We start from the raw sequence: 13,076 nt of genomic DNA, 5'->3' as shown, positions 1-13,076 counted from the left end.
ACATGTAGTAAGCACTGCAGGGATCATGTGTAAGACATGTAAGACGTCCGGGGGCTCCCGAACATTGTGGAAATGGTCCGAGATGAGAGTCGTCCATGTGTTTAATACTGGATGTTATTGATGGTCAGCTCCGTGATGAATCCCAGCACTCGGATTAGGTAGTCCTCAGGCTCGGACTGGCCCACAGGGATACAGGGTAATCCCCTGGTGAGCCCCTGAGCAAGGTGGGCCCCTAGTCTCCCACCTCCTGCACAAGTGGCACATAACACATTAGACTTACTGCACTACATACATATATTCAATGTACAGCACCTCAACCAGCCTATGTTCATATAAAAAACTTTTTTTAGCATATAAAAAACATGTTTTTAGTATTTTTGGATGCATCCGTATGGTGGGCCCCCATAATAAATTTTACTGGTGGGCCCTAGGTTCTCCAGTCCAACACTGGTAGTCCTTACTGAGGAACTTCCCTTTTCCTTCAGAATGCGCTGATGCCACAGATGCCGTCACTTTGACGAGCTGGGTTGCTCATAAGTGGATTCTAAAGTGTTAGAAAAAATGTGAATAAAGACATTGAAATAAATTGTCCACTTCCTCCAACGTGACCTCGTCCTTTGATTTATGAATATCATTCCATAAAGTCTTAAAGTCCTCTGCATGGATGGCTTAAGAAATGTCCAGGCAAGGTTCGACGGGCACAGAAAAAACACGCTCTGTGGCCAACACTGATCCAGACACGTCAAACACAGTCCACATCGCTGCTAGCCACGTAAGGTCCTGAGAACTGATTACCAGCTTACCGAAACAACAGTCAAAGTTTCTTTGTAACCACGTCCCTACGATAGCTGTGAGCGCCTCGGAGCCGTTATACAGGAAGAGCGGGAGGGAAGTAAATGTCTCTGTTAACACCTCCAATAGATCGTCCTCTGTGTACGTCCCTCAGAACCAACCTGTCCACAAAATCTGGTCCCCTGTGCTTGCCTTGGTGAGTGGAGGCTTGAATGAAATCTGTATGAGCACAGCCAGTGGATCTCTGTCCTTTCCTTTGAGTCCAGGTAAACAGGAAAATTCAGCTTTTAGGTTCAGCTCTGAGCCCACTTCAATGGCAAGACCGTTCTGCTTCTCGGCAGCTATGTGGGCAGACAGGTGCTTGGAATACTCTTTTAGTCTGGTGTATGAGAAATCACGCTGTACAGAATCCATTGTTTTTGAAGGAGCAAAGCAGCCTGTGCTGGATCAAGAGTTTCCTCCAAGGGAGTGCACTGCAGGATTTTTCTTTTAGACAAGCTTTGCAATGCAGACCATTGACGTGCAGAGTTCAAGCTTCCGGGAGGATACCTCGAGTTGTGAAAACGACTGCTCCTTCTGCGGGTTAACACCCATTGGTAGGTGTTTGCATATCCTTGCGATACATGATGTTACCGTTCACTGCCTGTAAACAGAGATCTTGACAGACAAATGTATCAAACTCTGCCGCCATCTTTCTAGGCGCCACGTCTCTAGTCCCCTGACCAGCCATATTTAACAGCATCTGTTTCACGACATGAAGCAGTGGAATGACGTTGTTCATTCCGTAGTCCTGGCGACTGACAAATAACGTGGCATCCTCAAAGGACCTGAGCAAATGCCTGAGCTGCCACTGGCTGACATCGAAGTTACTCCTGTTCACTTGGATCGTCAAGAAATCGTTTATGGCCTTTCTCTGTTCCTATAGTCGGTCCAACATATGGAGGGTGGAATTCCAGCTGGTGGAAACGTCGCATATCAGCCTATGTGGGGGGATGCCGTTCTGCCGCTACAGCTCAAGGAGGGTGTGCTTTGCTGTGTACGAGTGGCTGAAGTGCATGTAAAGTTTCCTGGCCATTTTTAGGATGTCTTGCAGATAGGTGGAAGACTTTAGGAACCGCTTGACAACCAGATGGAACACATGTGCCATGCAGGGCGCATTACTCAGCCCTCCTTGACGCAGCTTCGACACCTTGCTCTTCCCGTTGTCGGTCACCATGGTTCCAATTTTGAGTTGTCGCTGAGAAAGCCAGGATTCTATTTCTTGCTGAAGGACACAAAGCAGTTCCTCCCCTGTGTGACTCTGTTTGCCCAGGCAAACCAGGTGCAGAAAAGTGTGAGAGTGATGATAGGGCACGCACATGGCTTGCATACACTACATGCCTCCAACATAATTCTTGGATCTCTACATGAAAATAATGTATTTGCTGTAAATCGCAAATGGGGCATAGTGGGAGAAATTGACTTCACAAGAGATACAGATCAGCAGAGTTCAGCCACCTCTATTTGCTTCCTGCTGTTTACTGCTAATGAATTAAAATTGGGGCAACCAGCTTCAGCTTCCTCTGATGTGTATGCCTACAGAGTCCTTTTGTTGTGGCTTTGCACAGGGAGCTGGAATGTTGCGCACAATTCTGATGGAACTCCTGATCTTAAGAAACTGGACTTGGACTCCAAAGCAAAGGCTCTTCTGTCATGTCTTGTGTGCTGTGGAGATTGAATGCAGACAGAGCAGATAAAAACACATGAATATTTTCAACTTACTGAAGCTGCTTGATTTAATTTTAAATAGATAGTAAAGGCAAAGTCTGCTGGTGTGTTGTCATCAGCGTCTTCATTATGTTTACTGCAGGACCCACGACAACGTAATTCGGTCCATACAGCAAAAGTAGGTCTACAATCACCCATCAATTTTCCCAAAAAAGCCTGTTTTATATAAAAAATTTAAACAATAAAAGGATAATGAAATTCGGTTCTTACAGAACAAAGTGTACAATTACCCATAAATTTCCCCCCCAAAAAAGCCTGTTTAATATAAAAAAAATATCACCAATAATAGGATAATGGAATTCGCTTCATACAGAACAAAGTGCACAATCACCTATAAATTTTCCCCCAAAAAAAGCCTGTTCCACATAGTGGAATTGGACTTGGACTCCAAAGCAGAGGCTCTCCAACCATGTCTTGTGTGCTCTGGAAATCGAATGCAAACGGAGCAGATAAAAACACATGAATATTTTCAACTTACTGAAGCTGCTTGATTTAATTGTGAATAGATGGTAAAGGCAAACTCTTTGGGAAAAAATTGAAATGAATCAATGGGGGGCACTCATTATTTGGCAATTATATGGACTGCTATATTAAATAACAATTTATTGGTAAATATATATAAGATATACAATATATAAAATCATACGTGGAATATAAATAGACTACATCAGGAACGACTGTATGCGGCTCTATATATTTGGATATACCAGTGTGGAAATGATAAGCAGTAGATTTAAACGCTGCTTGTCTGAACATCCTAATATATCCATATATGACACGTATGATTTTATATATTTTATATTTTATATCTTATATATACTGTATTTACCAATAAATTGTTCTTTTATATAGCAGTTCATATTATTGACAAATAACGAGTGCCCCCCGTTGATTCATTTACATTTTTTCACAAATACTTCCATCAGCATTGGGAGTTCTGAGGGGAGTGCACCTGTCCATTCGTGGGTCGGTTGAGTGAGCCACTAACCTTACCTTTTCTAGCATAAAGGCAAAGTCTGCTGGTGTGCTGTCATCAGCGTATTCATTATGTTTACTGCAGGACCTACAACGATGTAATTCGGTCCATACAGCAAAAGGAGGTCTACAATCACCTATCAATTTTCCCCAAAAAAGCCTTTTTCACATAAAAAATTTCACCACCACGTAATTCGGTCCATACCCAAAAAATTGGCTTTATCACATATAAGTGCAACGCTGAACGGCAAATAGGACCTTATTTTTTTCCACTTTTCCACTACACAAGGCTTTTCAACATATAAGTGCAACGCTGAACGGCAAATATATATTTATTTTGCCACTAATACACGCCACAAAAGGCTTAACAATAGATAACTGCACTGCTGAACGGCAAATATATATTTCTTTTTCCACTAATACAAGCCACAAAAGGCTGTAGAACATATAACTGCACCGCTGACCAGCAAATATATATTTTACTTTTTCCGCTAATACACGCCACAAAAGGCTTTAGAACAGATAACTGCACCGCTGAACGGCAAATATATTTTTGTTTTGCCACTAATACAGGGCAAAAGTGGCTAAAACATATAACTGCACCGGTGAACGGCAAATATATTATTATTTTGCCACTAATAAACAGCAAAAGTGGCTTTAAAACATATAACTGCACCGCTGACCAGCAAATATATTTTTTTCATTTTCGCTAATACACACCACAAAGGGCTTTAGAACATATAACTGCACCACTGACCGGCAAATATATATATATTTTTTCCACTAATACACGCCACAAAAGACTTTAGAACAGATAACTGCACCGCTGAACGGAAAATATATTTTTTCTTTTTCCGCTAATACATGCCACAAAACGCTTTATAACAGATAACTGCACTGCTGACCGGCAAATATATTTTAGTTTTGCCACTAATACACAACAAAAACGGCTGTAATTTTAGCACTTCACCACACAACGGCTAATAAGCCCTTTTTTCCCACCAATACAAGCCAAAAAATGCTTTAGAACATACAGTATAACTGCACTACAGAAGGGCAAATAAGACGCAGAAATATTTCCTTGTAATAACCCCTGTTAATGTCTGTATCAAACAGCACTTAAACCCCAATAATAAGAACGATTTGCTCTAATTACAGAGCTGTATAATGGCAGTGTGGGTCCACAGTCAGTGCAGCAAGGTGTAATAGGATTGTTCCTATTCCCCAGGCTGTAGCCTCCCCTACTGAACCCTGTTCTACAGAAATACTGTGCAATGATTCCTCCCTATCCTTTCCCTACACCTTGAATAATCTTGCCTGCACTTGTAAATCGCTTTTTCAGCCCAATTAAGTTTTTTCTAACACTGTCCCTAGCATCTGCTGACGTCTATTCTTGCACTAAACACACTGGAAAATGGCAGAATCTAAGATGGCTGCCGCTATTTGTAGGGCTGTGACATCACAGGGCTGGCTGGCTGCTGATTGGCTGCATGCATGCATGGAATTATGGGTGATCCTGACTTACCATAGTTTCTTTCTCCATGTCCTCACACGTGCAGCAGCCATTTTAGGAAAAAATGTGATTCGTTAACACGAAGCGCGAGGAAATTCGGCTTCGGTGCGAATCAAATTTTTCCTGAAAATTCGGATCGAATTCCACTCTGTCAACTTCGATTCACTCATCTCTAATCATCATCATCAGGGGGTGAGGATGACAGCTTGTGCATGAGATAGCAGCTAAGCCAGCAAGTGGCGAATGTGGCCGTGAGTCAGCAAGGTGGCAGCAGTGTGAGATCTGGAGCCAAACATGTCATGGGTAGATCGTCTGCTACTCAGGAGCCTACCTGTCCAGAAACAACTAGCGGTGCAGGGGTTCATAGATGAAGCAGCAGGCAGTCAACGTGCAGTGGTGGGTAGCAAATGCCCACCTGTGAGGAAAATTTTTATCAAGTTACCGGGGACGTCAGCATGGCCGTGTGTAGAATATGTGGCAGAAGGTGATGCGTGGCCAGGGTGAGAATGTTGGCACCATGGCCCTGTGTCAACACATAGAGCGTCACCATAAAGTGGCCTGGCAAAACCATGGCACTAATGTTGCGGTACAGCCTGATGCATCTCCAAGTGGCCCACAACCCTTTTCCAGCAGTCAAGGATCCACTACCTCAGCAGAAGGGAGCTGTGTTTCCTTCCCATCCTCTACCAGTCCTGATGCTCCGTCTCCTCCTCCTAACTCCTTGTCACTCATTTTACCAGCAACCGATCACCTAGGTGATTGCAGAAAGACAGCAGTATGCGTGCACTCATCCAACGGCGCAGAAGCTGAACGTGCTCCTGGCCAAGTTGCTAGAACTACAGTCCCTCCATTTCCATGTGGTTGACTCTTGCACCTTTCAGAGAACTAATGGTGCAGTGTCCCACTAGCTTAGCCAAGGTGGGGAGTCCCAAGCCCTCATTACTCCTCCAAAATGGCTGTACCAGCCATGCACGTGTATGTTGAGCTAGGTGACGAAGTAATTCATCACAAAGAAATTTTTTATTTTTTTTAATTTGGCGAAGCAGCCAAATGGAATTTTTCAGTACTTTGCTCATAACTATTTATATGGTTTATTTAAAAAAGGCGACTGTTCTAAATATTGATAGCAGATTGCAGTGCAGTTGGCCATATTTACAGTGTCATTTTTTGTACTGCAGGTAATTTTTTTATTTTTATTAAATTCAGCATTACATTCATCATGCTCATCACAGGACGCAAACCTACAAAACACCCTAATAAATAACATAACACAGAATTAAAGTGGCTACAAAGACAGAAAGTTCAGTTTTGCTTTGCTGTATCTATAAACTCAAAAATTATATGATAGGGGAATCTTCATAATTTTTTATTGTTTTTAATTGATTTCAAAATTACAACAAGAGAATAACTACATAGTAATTTTCTTAAGTTACCAGGTCTATGTATCCCCGTAACCCAGTACTCACCCTAAGGGCCCATTCAGATGGCCGTAGTGCTTTGCGGATCCCCAAAACACGGATTCCGGCCATGTGCGTTCGGCAATTTGCGGACCCCACATGGCCGCAACCATAATAGAAAATGCCTATTCTTGTCCGCGATTGTGGAGAAGAATAGGACATGTTCTATCTTTCCCGCAGGGCCGCGGTATGGAATAACGGATGGGGACAGCACACGGTGTGCTGTCCACATCTTTTGATGGCCCATAGAAATTAATGGATCCGCAGACCTTCCGCAAAATTGCGAAACGTGTGTGTATCTGTTCATACGGCCATGTGAATGAGCCCTAAGAAACACAAAGAGGACTATAAATTCCCCATTGGTCACCAGGTCGTCAATGAGTAATGAAGAAACTGGGGAGGATTTGTCATCCATTATATTTTAGTCTCTGTATAATGTTCCTCATTGATTTGTTACCGTTTAGGTCTCAGTCTCACTGTTCCTTCTTTTCCTACCAAAGATCTTCCCAAGAAGGGTCTTCCTCAGCTTGCTGCTGCTTTGGATGATGATGATGGCTTCTGATATTGGGTAGGATACCAGAACAAACAAGATCATGATCGCCACAACTTCAGGGGTGCTCGCTGGGATGGTAAAAAATAAAATTTGTGTTATACTGTAGATGACAGAAATGAGAAGGAACAGGACCATGGTTCTCGTAGCGTTAATCTGGGTTTGGAATTTACTAACCCCCCAATTATTCTGTTTCATTCTCCTCATGTGATTTATGAGAGACCATGCGGCGAATGTAGTGGAGACGAGAGCTATAGTGAAGGGTAGGAGGCAGCCCAGGATGGTGGAGGTTGTTCTGTATGTGACATCATGAAGGAAAGTTCCTCTGAAAACCATGGATGGATCTGTGCTGTTCCCAGTAGAATTTATTTTACAAAACCAAAACGCTGGAATACTCATAATAAATGAGCCAAGTCCTAATACAAGAAGAATATGGAGGAGGTAAGATGAGAGATTCCTCTTCAGCCATACAATGCTGTGGTGACCAGAGCTGGTGATATTGGTGCAGTAGTAGACACAGAGCAAAGCCGTCAGCCAGTAAGTATAGATAACTAGAAAGAACGTAATCATTATAATCCAAAGAAAAACTTCATTCATAAAATACAGATGGGGCCAAGAGATATATATTATGTTTTGTGCAGCCATTGTCACATGCAAAGAAATATTGACCAAAGCCTTCATGAGGTGGATCTTATCAGACAGGCCCAGTGAGAGTCCACTTTTTAGGTTTCCTGTGTAAACAAGCAGGATGTGCATAGTCAAGGCTATTCCAACCACATATTCAATGCTTACAGCAGTCACGCCGACCAGTTCTGCAGGAGTCATAGCGCCAAGAGTTGTGTGTCCCAAGAAAGCAAACAGGTCAATTATTAGACTGGGACAGATGCAAATATCCATTGAGGTTAAGTTACCCATTTACATCATTATATAATCTAGCAAACTCTCTGTAACCGAGAAGATCCTTCAGCCCTAAACATCTCTTCACTTGTTGTATACTCAATGTTCAGACAGTGATTAATAATGTTCAGAAATGATTAAGCATTTCATGTGGAAAACCTCTGATGTTAATATCACAGATAGTGATGGACGAACATCAGCCGGAACGATTTGCAAACGCGATTGCGTGAGCGAGATCAAATGTTAGCAAACCGCAAGTTCGCGGCAGGCCCCATTCATATTAATGGCAGGTGAACCTGAAAAAACATATTTGCAGCCACCAAATACTTAGTAGAAGTGCACAAATAGTCCCACAACATGGACAGTGACATCCTAGAGGGGGATCAATGACAAAAATTCCCTAAAAAAATATGTATCTTAATCAGGGGCCATTTTTATGCGTATTAAAGGGAAATTCTCAGAAATGTGACCTGCTGGAGCCTAGAAAAGTTTTATTTTAGGCCACGGGAGTACGGGCCTTTGGCATTCACTTGACATAAAAGAAATTCTGATTATGTGGCTCGAGGTACATTATGCGGTCAATGGATACAAATTTTACTGTAGGCCACTGGACTACAGGCCCCAAACATTAGGCATTCACCGGACTGAAAAGATCAAGTGACTATGTGGCTGGAGGTACATTAGGCGTCGCTTCATAAAAATTGTACTGTAGGCCCGTACAAATACATGTCAAATACATATGTTTAAAAGAACTGAAAATATTAAATTGGATTAAAAACATGGCTAACAAAATCCCCCCTCTTTATTAAACCCCAAATGATAATAGGTGAAATTCAATAACACATGGTCGTCACAGGTGTTGAATTCCTCTGAGGCCCCAACAATTAGACATTAACCGTACAGAAAAGATCAAGTAAGTATGTGTCACGGCTGAGGATGGGGGAAATCCTCAGCCGTGCGATGCCAGATGCTGTTGGCCTACTCGGCCAGGAGAACAGGATAGGGAGCAGGTCACCTCCTAACAGCGTCCCTACCCTGACCCTAACTCCTAACTGCATGGGCCGACCTTAAAGGTAGGAGGACCCATGCGCAGGAACCTCGGATCCCTAACTCACCCTCCGTCCGGTCCCTGCGCTAGGAGTCAGGGTAAGACGACCTACTCCTCCTAGACGCGGAGGAGCAGGAGTCTCACTGGCCAAGCTGTTGGGAAAAAGGGGAACACAAACAGCTTTACGGGTATGGCAGGCGAACTAGAAGTTCCACCAACCTGCCACAGCCTAGCTGACTGGATCCCTGTGCAACAGGAATCCAGAACCGTAAACTGCACAAAGTAACAAGGAAGGTCCCAACAGAACATCACATACAACATGACATACAAGAAGACATAAACATAAACTATGACCACAGTGGTGGCTCTCACAGGCGGATGGAAAACACAGGAGGCTGCTTCAGCTAGCAAGACTGAAGCAACCTACTGAGCCCTGCTAGAGAGAGGGTCTATATAGGCCCAAGTGGCCACACCCAAGAGTTGGACACACCCAGTGACATCACACACACACTGGGAAGGAAGTTAACCCTTCCAGTACCACAGAAGGGAAAGACACATAAATGGGAAGTGCACACAATAAATACAACGTGCATAACATACACACACCTAACATAAAGGTTGCTAGGTGTGACCGCATGCCAGGGCAGCAAGCTGCCTAGCGACGCTCAGGCTGCTCTGCTGCAAAATACAACACTGGTTGCCCGCGGCAACCACAAGTGAGGCCACAGACAAGCGGCCCTCACCCGTGGTTGAACACCCATACAAAACCGCAGGCAACTGCATGCGGTAAAGGAGTCACGGTCATGGGCATGGCCGTGACTCCTTTACCGCATGCAGTTGCCTGCGGTTTTGTATGGGTGTTCAACCACGGGTGAGGGCCGCTTGTCTGTGGCCTCACTTGTGGTTGCCGCGGGCAACCAGTGTTGTATTTTGCAGCAGAGCAGCCTGAGCGTCGCTAGGCAGCTTGCTGCCCTGGCATGCGGTCACACCTAGCAACCTTTATGTTAGGTGTGTGTATGTTATGCACGTTGTATTTATTGTGTGCACTTCCCATTTATGTGTCTTTCCCTTCTGTGGTACTGGAAGGGTTAACTTCCTTCCCAGTGTGTATGTGATGTTCTGTTGGGACCTTCCTTGTTACTTTGTGCAGTTTACGGTTCTGGATTCCTGTTGCACAGGGATCCAGTCAGCTAGGCTGTGGCAGGTTGGTGGAACTTCTAGTTCGCCTGCCATACCCGTAAAGCTGTTTGTGTTCCCCTTTTTCCCAACAGCTTGGCCAGTGAGACTCCTGCTCCTCCGCGTCTAGGAGGAGTAGGTCGTCTTACCCTGACTCCTAGCGCAGGGACCGGACGGAGGGTGAGTTAGGGATCCGAGGTTCCTGCGCATGGGTCCTCCTACCTTTAAGGTCGGCCCATGCAGTTAGGAGTTAGGGTCAGGGTAGGGACGCTGTTAGGAGGTGACCTGCTCCCTATCCTGTTCTCCTGGCCGAGTAGGCCAACAGCATCTGGCATCGCACGGCTGAGGATTTCCCCCATCCTCAGCCGTGACAGTATGTGGCTGGAGGTAGATTACACGGTCACTGGATATCAATTTTACTGCAGGCCAGGGGACTTCAGGCCTCAAACATTAGGCATTCACCGTACAGAAAAGATCAATTGATAATGGGACTGGAGGTACCTTAGGCGGTCACCGTATAACAATTTTACTGTTGGCCAGTTAGATTACAGGCCCCCAAAATTATGCATTCACAGTACATAAAATATCAAGTAACTATGTGGATGGAGGTAGATTACACGATCATTGGATATCAATTTTACTGCAGGCCAGTGGACTACAGGCCCCAAAAATTATTAATTCACCGGAGAGAAAAGAACAATTGATAATGTGGCTGGAGGTACATTAGGCGGTCACCGTATAACAATTTTACTGTTGGTCATTGTTAAAGGGGATATTAATTATTGATATTTATGCAAATATCGATAATTAATATTCATAAATAGACGTGAGTCGTCTTATGATAGCTCCGCCTATTTATGCCTTACTTAACAACAAATCGCTACTGATTGCCTTACACTAATCACTAAATTAGCTGCATGCGCCTTACTATAACTATACTAGGGCGGCGACTAGTAAAAACACCATACACTGTATTATGAACAATAAGAAATATTTATTACACAATACAATTATACAAATCTAACAATACGCTATATCTATATATATTCATAGATCAATGGATATGAATATATATACATATAGAAGTACACACCGCAGTATAGAAACGGTACTACAATAAACACAATACAAACCTAACTACACTACACAGCACAATCCCATATTCCACCCCACACACTAGCTATACTTACAATAATACACTTACATACATCACAGTCTAATATTTGCTTATAATTATATATATCTATATCAATGGAATAGATATATATATTTATAGCAGCAGACAACAATATAAGTACACACACTATAACACACTAATACGGTTCTGACTACGCTAACACAGTCCCAATTCCTCCCCAGTTTCTAACTATAATTACAATAATACACATACATACACTTTATCCGGAGTCCACCCAATCCTAACCATATACTATCCCTACGGGGAAATTACAAGGGGTAAATACAGACACTGCTGCAGCGGGGGTAAACAGGGCAGCCGGAAGGGGTATCCGGGGTAATACCAGGGTAGCGGGGTATATGAGGGATCCTGGGGGAACACAGGGGGATTAGGTATGATTACCAAGGGTACAGGGGTAAGGGTGTATGAGGGGAAACCAAGGGGAGCAGGGCTATAGGGGTACACAGTGTAGGGGAATCAGGGATCAGGGGAATCTGGGGATATAGTATATAGCAGGGGAATATATAGCAGGGGATTCTGGGGATAGTTGGTACTCAGCCATTTCCAGGAGCATGTGGCCGCATGTGGCCTCTCTTGACTCTTCTTTCAGGGAGCTGTTCCCATCCCATATGACTCTGATTGTAGTCCAGATTCCAAGAGAGCGCACCTCTGTCCTGCTTTGGGTTTTATAGCTCAAAAGCAGCCCCCCTCCTCCTTCTTCAACAGGAGGGTGATGACATCATCGTGGGGTCGTGTGACGGAATGCTAGAGCTGAAACAAAGGACTTCCTGCACAAGCTGTAAGCCCCCAGCTGCTACATAACATCACACACTCCCACGTCATAAACGAACCAGGCTGATCAATATATATATATATTTGTGTAAGGGGCTTACGGTAGTACAGTGAAGAGCCCTGGGAAAGCAGGGAATGATTGCAGTCGGTTATGGTGTGCCGAAACCGAGGATGAGGTAGGCCTGAGAAAGAAGAGGGCCCACCCAAGGAAAAGATATGGAAGAAATGAGTTGTAAATGAGTGGAGTGGTGGGAGGGTCAAAAGCTCAGACCTCAATGATGCAGGAGCCAGGTAAGGGGAGTGCCCTAAATAGGCTGGAGGCGGACCTCAGCCCCTCCCACAAATCCAGGCAAATTGCCTTAATACTTGTGTAAGGGGCTTACGGTAGTACAGTGAAGAGCCCTGGGAAAGCAGGGAATGAGTGCAGTCGGTTGTGGTGTGCTGAAACCGAGGATGAGGTAGGCCTGAGAAAGAAGAGGGCAAAAATGGAAATAAACCAGTTTATTGTAGCCAATTGATATATCAATAGCTCAACCCGACATGTTTTGGAATGCCACTCTTAACTCTTGTGTTGGATTGGGAATGTATTGCGCGTAAGCGGATGACTTCCAGCGCCCCAATTTCCTGATGACATGAGTGAGGATGTTGGCACTGGAGGCCGTGGACGTGGCTCCAACGCGAAAGGAGTGCCCTGAGTAGTTGGCTGCGTTGAGGCCTAGTTGTGTGAGGGATGACCTGACATGGGTCATGAAGGTGGTGGTGGTGAGTACCGAACCATGTAGTTGAAGTAGCGGTTGAGAGGGTAGAAACTTGTGGCGCTGATTGTAAGCATCCAGAACCCTGACTGGACACCATCTGTTGTGCGTGGGGTAATATGAAATGTTGACGGGTAAGTGCTGACTATTCTTGGAGTGAGGTAAAGACAAGAATGT

This window comes from Bufo bufo, chromosome 7, assembly GCF_905171765.1.
Source record: "Bufo bufo chromosome 7, aBufBuf1.1, whole genome shotgun sequence".
In the NCBI taxonomy this organism is placed as follows: Eukaryota; Metazoa; Chordata; class Amphibia; order Anura; family Bufonidae; genus Bufo; species Bufo bufo.
Note: the sequence above shows the minus strand (reverse complement) of the source record.